Source organism: Scleropages formosus, chromosome 3 (assembly GCF_900964775.1).
Source record: "Scleropages formosus chromosome 3, fSclFor1.1, whole genome shotgun sequence".
Classification (NCBI taxonomy): Eukaryota; Metazoa; Chordata; class Actinopteri; order Osteoglossiformes; family Osteoglossidae; genus Scleropages; species Scleropages formosus.
Genome location: NC_041808.1, coordinates 10,270,748 through 10,277,470, shown reverse-complemented (window position 1 = coordinate 10,277,470; position 6,723 = coordinate 10,270,748).

Genomic DNA, 6,723 nt, shown 5'->3' with positions numbered 1-6,723 from the left:
AGAATATTACAATTTATGTTTTTCTACTGAAATACTAGCTGGCCTCATTACCCCAGTTAACCCATAAGACATAGAGTGAATAAACAGAATAACAAAGTATCATGATGAAATACTGCAGAAATGTGTATAGAGTAACAAGCCACATTGAACATGTCATTGCAACGGCTGTGATTTTCTAACCATTCTTAGTACCAAGGCAACAGCCGCAGTCACAGTCACTCTTGAAAAGTAAACTGAGAATCCCATGACAACTAAAAACCTATGCTCACTGTTACATGGTATTCAATAAAAAATATCACAGCTTTTCCTCATTCATTTTGTCACACTTGCTAGATCACCACAACAAGGCCACTGCGTTGCTGCCGTTTCAAATAAAGCCCAAGTGGCTTTATGTTTTATTTGTACAATACTTTTTATTGGAATTAAAGACATCATACGTGGGAAAAAAAAAAAAAGCGGAGACTGTTCTAGAAATACGTACATTACGTGGAAGAAAGAGAACAAGTGAGGTCTGCTTTGAATGGGACAGGATTAGGGTCCTTTTCATTCCTTTATTTACCCTTTAAGACGCCATTCATTTATAGTTGTGGATATCGTACCTTGTCAGGAATTTCAGATCTATAGCATACTGTACACAGAGCTACAAAAAGTGAGAGATACTGTGTGTGAGTGACACGGAGAGAGTGTGTTCCACTGATGTATGGATGAGTGACAGAGTGTAAGTAGTGTATCTAGCAGTGTAAGTCTTTGAGTGCTCTGGTTTCCTCCCACACTCCAAAGACATGCTGTTAAGGTTCACCCCTAGTGAGTGAGTGACAGAGAGAGAGAGTGTGTTGCACTGATGTGTGGATGAGTGACCCATTGTAAGTAGTGTATCCAGCAGTGTAAGTCACCATGGTGAATAAGGTGTGTGGGCTGATAACACTACATAGTGTTCATCAGAAATCACTTTGGAGAAAAGTATCTGCTAAATAAATGTAAATGTAATGTAAATATTGTAAATGACATAAATCAGAATAAAAGACAGCGAGCAGGCTTGGTGTTCCCCATCTGTAGGAGGTATCAGTGAAGGATTCCTGTGCTGAGTTTGCACAACGTTCATCTTGCCAAGTGCTTCTATTCTGAGCAACTCATGTATACAAGATCACATGTTTATGTGCAACTTCATATTCACTGAAGCAATAATAGTTTTCCTCTTGGGACTCAACCCGCAGAGTTTTGGCGCTGATCTAGTCACTTTTCCCGTATTACTTTCATGCAGCTTCTTTGCATAGAAATCTGATTTCTTTGCGTTTCTGATCTTTCTCGTGTCGTGTTTCAAGAGTAATAAATCATATAGCGAGTGAAAAATTAGAACATTTTTCCTTGAAATTGCTTTTTCATGGGTTCTTCTTTAAAAGCTCTAGTCAGTTTTTGTTATATATCTGTCATCAACATTTATAGCAAATTCTGGTAATGTTATTCATTTCGAGTACAATTTCTATAATCTCATTTAGAGGCAGCTGTGCTTTTATTTTCTTAGAAGTGAATGGAAAGCACACACACACACACCATCTGAACCCACTTCTCCCAAGCATTGTCACAGCAAACCAGAGCCTAACCCAGCAGCACAGGGGTCAAGGCCGGAGGGGGAGGGCACACACCCAGGATGGGCCACCAGTCCATCAGAAGGCACCCCCAGTGGGACTCGAACCCCAGACCCACCAGAGAGCAGGACCCGGTCCAACCCACTGTACCACCCCTGAAGGGAATGCCATTCCTTAAAAATGTTGTATTTGGCTTAGCAACTCAGTCATAACCCTAAGCTGTTTAACACTCAGTAAAGCGTTTAAGGGATTTCACAGAAGTAGCAAACTGCCCCGTTTAGAAATAACAATGCATTTCTCTCTGTTAAAGCTGCATCTCTGTCTCTGGTTAGAATAATTTCAGTGAAATTGTCACAAGAATCAAAGTCATCTGCTGTTCTTTCTGTTTTTGTGGACAGAGGATTTGTCCACTAAGTGACATTTTTTGGATAGTTCCCCAAACTGCTTCAGGATCCGTCACACGTAACAGGGCGACACCATGAAACATCTCCTACCGCACAGGAAACTTGGCACCTGGTTTTAGAGACTTTGCTGGTTTTGAGCCTCAAAGGTGAAACTCTGGGATTTTTACGGCCAGGGAAGATGGCGAAGTGACGGTTGTCTGCACTTCCGATGGCAGCCCAACCTGGACCAGTCAATGATCTGGTGAATGGGAAATTAAATGTTCTTCATCTTCAGCCCAAAGATTATGCTTTTCATCTGGACTCCATCCATGCATGTGATGATCAGCATTATGATCTTTTAGTGCCTTTCTTATGGGGCTATGCTGATGAACCGAATAAGTATACAAGGCTTGAATGGGGAGTTAAAATGATTTTCTAATGTATTTTTGATCTGTGATTATTCCGCTTGACATGGGTTAAGCTTGTTTACCCTTAAAATACTACTAGCATGGACTTTCAGATTCATCTAAAAGCATAGTGGTTAGTGCTGCTGCCTCTGGAACCAAAGATTGCAGGTTTGAATCTCACCTCCAGCTGCAGTACCCTTGAGAAAGGTACTTACTCTAAATTTCAATGCTAAATATTACCTAGCTGTTTAAATGGGTAAATAATTGTAAGTTGAGGGGGTGTGGTGGCATGGTGGGTTGGACTGGGGTTATGCTCTCTGGTGGGTCTGGGGTTCAAGTCCCCCTTGGGGTGCCTTGCGATGGACTGGCGTCCCATCCTGGGTGTGTCCCCTCCCCCTCCAGACTCATGCCCTGTGTTGCCAGGTTAGGTTCCGGCTCCCCGCAACCCCGTATGGGACAAGCGGTTTAAGACAATGTGTGTGTGATAATTGTAACTTGCTTTGGACAAAAGCATCAGCTAAATGAATAAATGCAATGCAAATCTAGGCGTGCACTTAGTGTGGTATTTCACAGTACATTAATCTGTGTCACCAGCGTGGACCCACAATTTCACCCATGAGACAACGTTATAACTTCTTACTGTGAATAACGCCTAATTGTGGTTCCACGTATATTTTCCACATTTAGCCATTCTTTAAATTAACAGAAAAAAAGCACAGAAAGTCCCTTGCAACTGCAATAGTTACAGCAGGTATAACATCCTAAACTCTCCAGCGCAGACTAAGGCTGCAGGCGAAAGCCATCAATAATTAAAAGTCATAATTAGATTCAGACACGAGCAGCCGTGCGTTAAGAATTGCATTAAATCGAACGGCGGCGACGGAAGCCCGCCTCTTTCCACCACTTTCTTTGTCTGTGCCCTCTTTGTGGTCCGATCTGGTCCCTGCTGTGTTAGAGCAAGTTTCGGTGAGTTAGTCAATACCACATCTTCAACTCCGCCAACTCTGATGGCAAAGCCCATCATCTCTAATGGACTTCACTAACGCTTTGAGCTCTTGTGCATTTTGCTGAACTGTAAGTTAATAGATGTAAAATGAATCAATGGTGCTATGTGTGGGCTCTGTTGCCTGGGAATGCCATGGATGCAGGAAGAACATGTTTTTGTAACCCATCTGGTACAACCTGGTCCTCCATGCAGCCAGTCATTTGTTTGTGAGCAGCGGGAGGCGGAATGGTGCCGACAGACAGCGCGATTCTTTTTCATCCTGCAGCAAGATCACAGGGCTCTGGTGCTCTCGTTACCTTGGATTTGTGCAATAATGATGCTGATGGGGAGATGTGAACGGGGCGGGCTTGCAGTTTGCAGGAGGACGACTGATACGACAAGCACCTTTCATTTCTGGACCGCCGCGTCGGGGGAATCGTGAGCACCGAGGCCAATGAACATCTCTGTAGCTCCAATAAATGCAGCCTGGTAATGGCGAGACAATAATGTTTGCGACAAAGGCAATTTGTAGGTGCTGCGTGAGTTTCCCTTTATGTCGGAACGTAGCGATTAAGGAGCACCAAGTGGGCCTGCTTCTCATTTGCCAGACCTTCCGCTCCAACAGGCAGCTGGAAGCCGGATAGCTCAATACGGCTCTTCATTCCCTCCACCGAATGACTGGATCTATAGTTAGATCTATAGATCTACCCTCATAGGATCCCACACATTGAATTATTCCTTGGACTGTATCAGGGTTCCCCTATTAGTGCGTATTTCGTGTCAAGAATGTAATAAGTCGTGCTATTAATAAGCTGGTTGCTTAATGGACATTTCCAAATTTGCACACAAAACCGTGGCAGAAACTGAGCAACGAAACTGATCCCGGGCTTCATATGGAGCTATAAATCCCATTATAAGCTCCTCCAGACAGAGACGAGCAAGCAATCATTACCGAACATTAGCTTTCTCCTGTAACACTAGAGCTCTTCATTCAATATGCATTGTTCCTACATGCAGGATCATGTCTCTACCATCTTTGCAAAGGTTTTGAGGAAGGAAAAAGTCACTCCTTGAATTATTTAACAAAGCACTGTGGAGCTGCGATATGGCTGCGCATGTTCATAATATGCTCTCATTCTGGAGTACTGAAATCAGTTGTCAAGAAAGTTTTCAGCGATGTAATGCATTCTTATTCTTATTCTTTTTCATATATTATTTCTAAAAATATTCCTGCATATGCATGATAGCATATAGTACAGTGGTTAGAGCCTCCGCCTTAGGAGCAGAAAGACCCAGGTTTTAGTTCCACTCCCTTCTTCGGTACCTTTGATCACGGTAGTTACTCTAAGCTGATTAATTGAATTACCCATATGTATAAAAGTTTCAATAATTGTAAGAGGCTTAAAAGTTGCTTTGAAGAAAAATGTCTGCTTAATAAATGTGATTCCTGTTTGTGTGATGCACTTTTTTAATTGCTCTCTGAGATGTGCGTCACTCCGGGGAAAAATGTCTGCTAAATGAACAACTGTAAAGGTAAAAGTAAATGGTGGCACAGTGAGTAGCGCTGCTGTCTCACAGCACCTGGGTGGTGTGAGAGATTGTGGGTTTGATCCCTGCTTGCTCTGTGTGGAGTTTGCATGTTCTCTGTGTAGGTTTCCTCCAGGTGCTCTGGTTTCCTCACACAGTCTAAAGACATGCTGTTCAGGTCCCCTATAGTGTGTGAGAGAGAGAGAGTGTGTTCCACTGATGTATGGATAAGTGACCCAGTGTAAGTAGTGTATCTAGCAGTGTAAGTCTTTGGGTGCTCTGGTTTCCCTACATAATATCCTTTGTAAGTTGCTTTGGAGAAAAGTATCTGCTAAGTGAACAAATAAAAATGCAAAAAGAAAAAAAATTGTGAACAACAGTCTGAAATAACTAGTCCTCTATTTCTTGCATTTTTCTCACTATGAAAGAAGTGTAAGCATATTTACTTATACTGTACTTGGTAATAATAAACACTGATCTGAAGTAGTTTGGTTTGAAAACAATATCAATATATTGGAGCTTTCAGGAAGTGAACGTTTTAGGTGCACACTGTGGAATATACTCAAAAAAAGTTGTTTTAAATTCCATGGGTTAGATGGAGCGGCAGGAAGCACAGCAGAGAAGTACTCAGATGTGTCATGAAAAGGTGGCCCGGTTCAGGTCTCGCTCCCTGCCTTACTATGGTACCATTGTCCCAGATTTTTACCTTGAATTGATGCAGTAGAAATGATCCACCTGTATAAATTGGTCAGACACTGTTTGCTTTGGTTAAACTGTCACCAAGTAACAAGTCGATATGTTTTCCAAGTTGCCTATATTTATTATTATTTATTGCCTATATTTATTATCTGTACATATGACAGCATATAGAGTATTATAAATATTTTTTTCTTTCAAGCTGAGAAATATGACTGCTGGTTCTTCTAATGCACAAAGATTCCGCTTTAGTTTTTTAAATTCTGTGAACTGATACAAATTTTTGGTCGTATTGGAAGTGATTTAATGAATAAGTCACCATTCAAGAAGCGGGGCCATGTGAACGCCGGGTGTGCCGACAGGGGAGCCGTTACTTATTTTCTTCAGCTTTTTAACTTCATTTGTGAGCCTCCTCTGGTGTAAATCTCACGCACCCGCATCTCAGCTAGTTGCCATGGTTACCCCATCCCTATAGCAACTAAGAGCCTTCCCAGACGGCCACAGGCCCAACAGAACAACACATCGAAAGCTCTTGATAGCACGTATTCCCTTCAAGTAGAGTCGAAACAGTGACCGCAGGTTTCTCACGTTTTTTTGTTCAGCAACGCAGACATGCAAAGCACGAGTTCATTCCGTATGGTGACATAAGTTACGTTTGGAGCACACAAAAAACAAAAGTTAAAAAGAGGGTATTTCCGCAAGTGCAGTCACTGCAGCGCCACGGTCCGCAGCTTTGTGTTTGGGCTGTTTTCTGAAGGATACGCCTCTGCGCTGTTTTGCATTATTCCTGTTTTTTTTTTTTACACAATGAAAGGTCTTTTTGAGTTTTTCCAAATGAATGTAATTAAGACACACTTCCGTTCCACCGGTCAAGTTTGTGGAGTGGACTATTTAATATTATTCCTAAGCATGCAATTTCAAAGGTATAAAATTATTTTTTTCAAAGTAAGCGATTCTGCTTAAAGAGGGAAATTGAGGAATTTCTGTTAGACGCATCAATTCTGCAGCTCTGGTATTTTGCCAATTTCCCAAACACCTGTGCAGACCTTTTTTCTTTTTTTTTTGCTTAAAGGCAAAGGAAGAGTAAAGCATTAATTCTTTGCAAAATATACGTTAACGGTGCTTCTTTTTAGCACTGT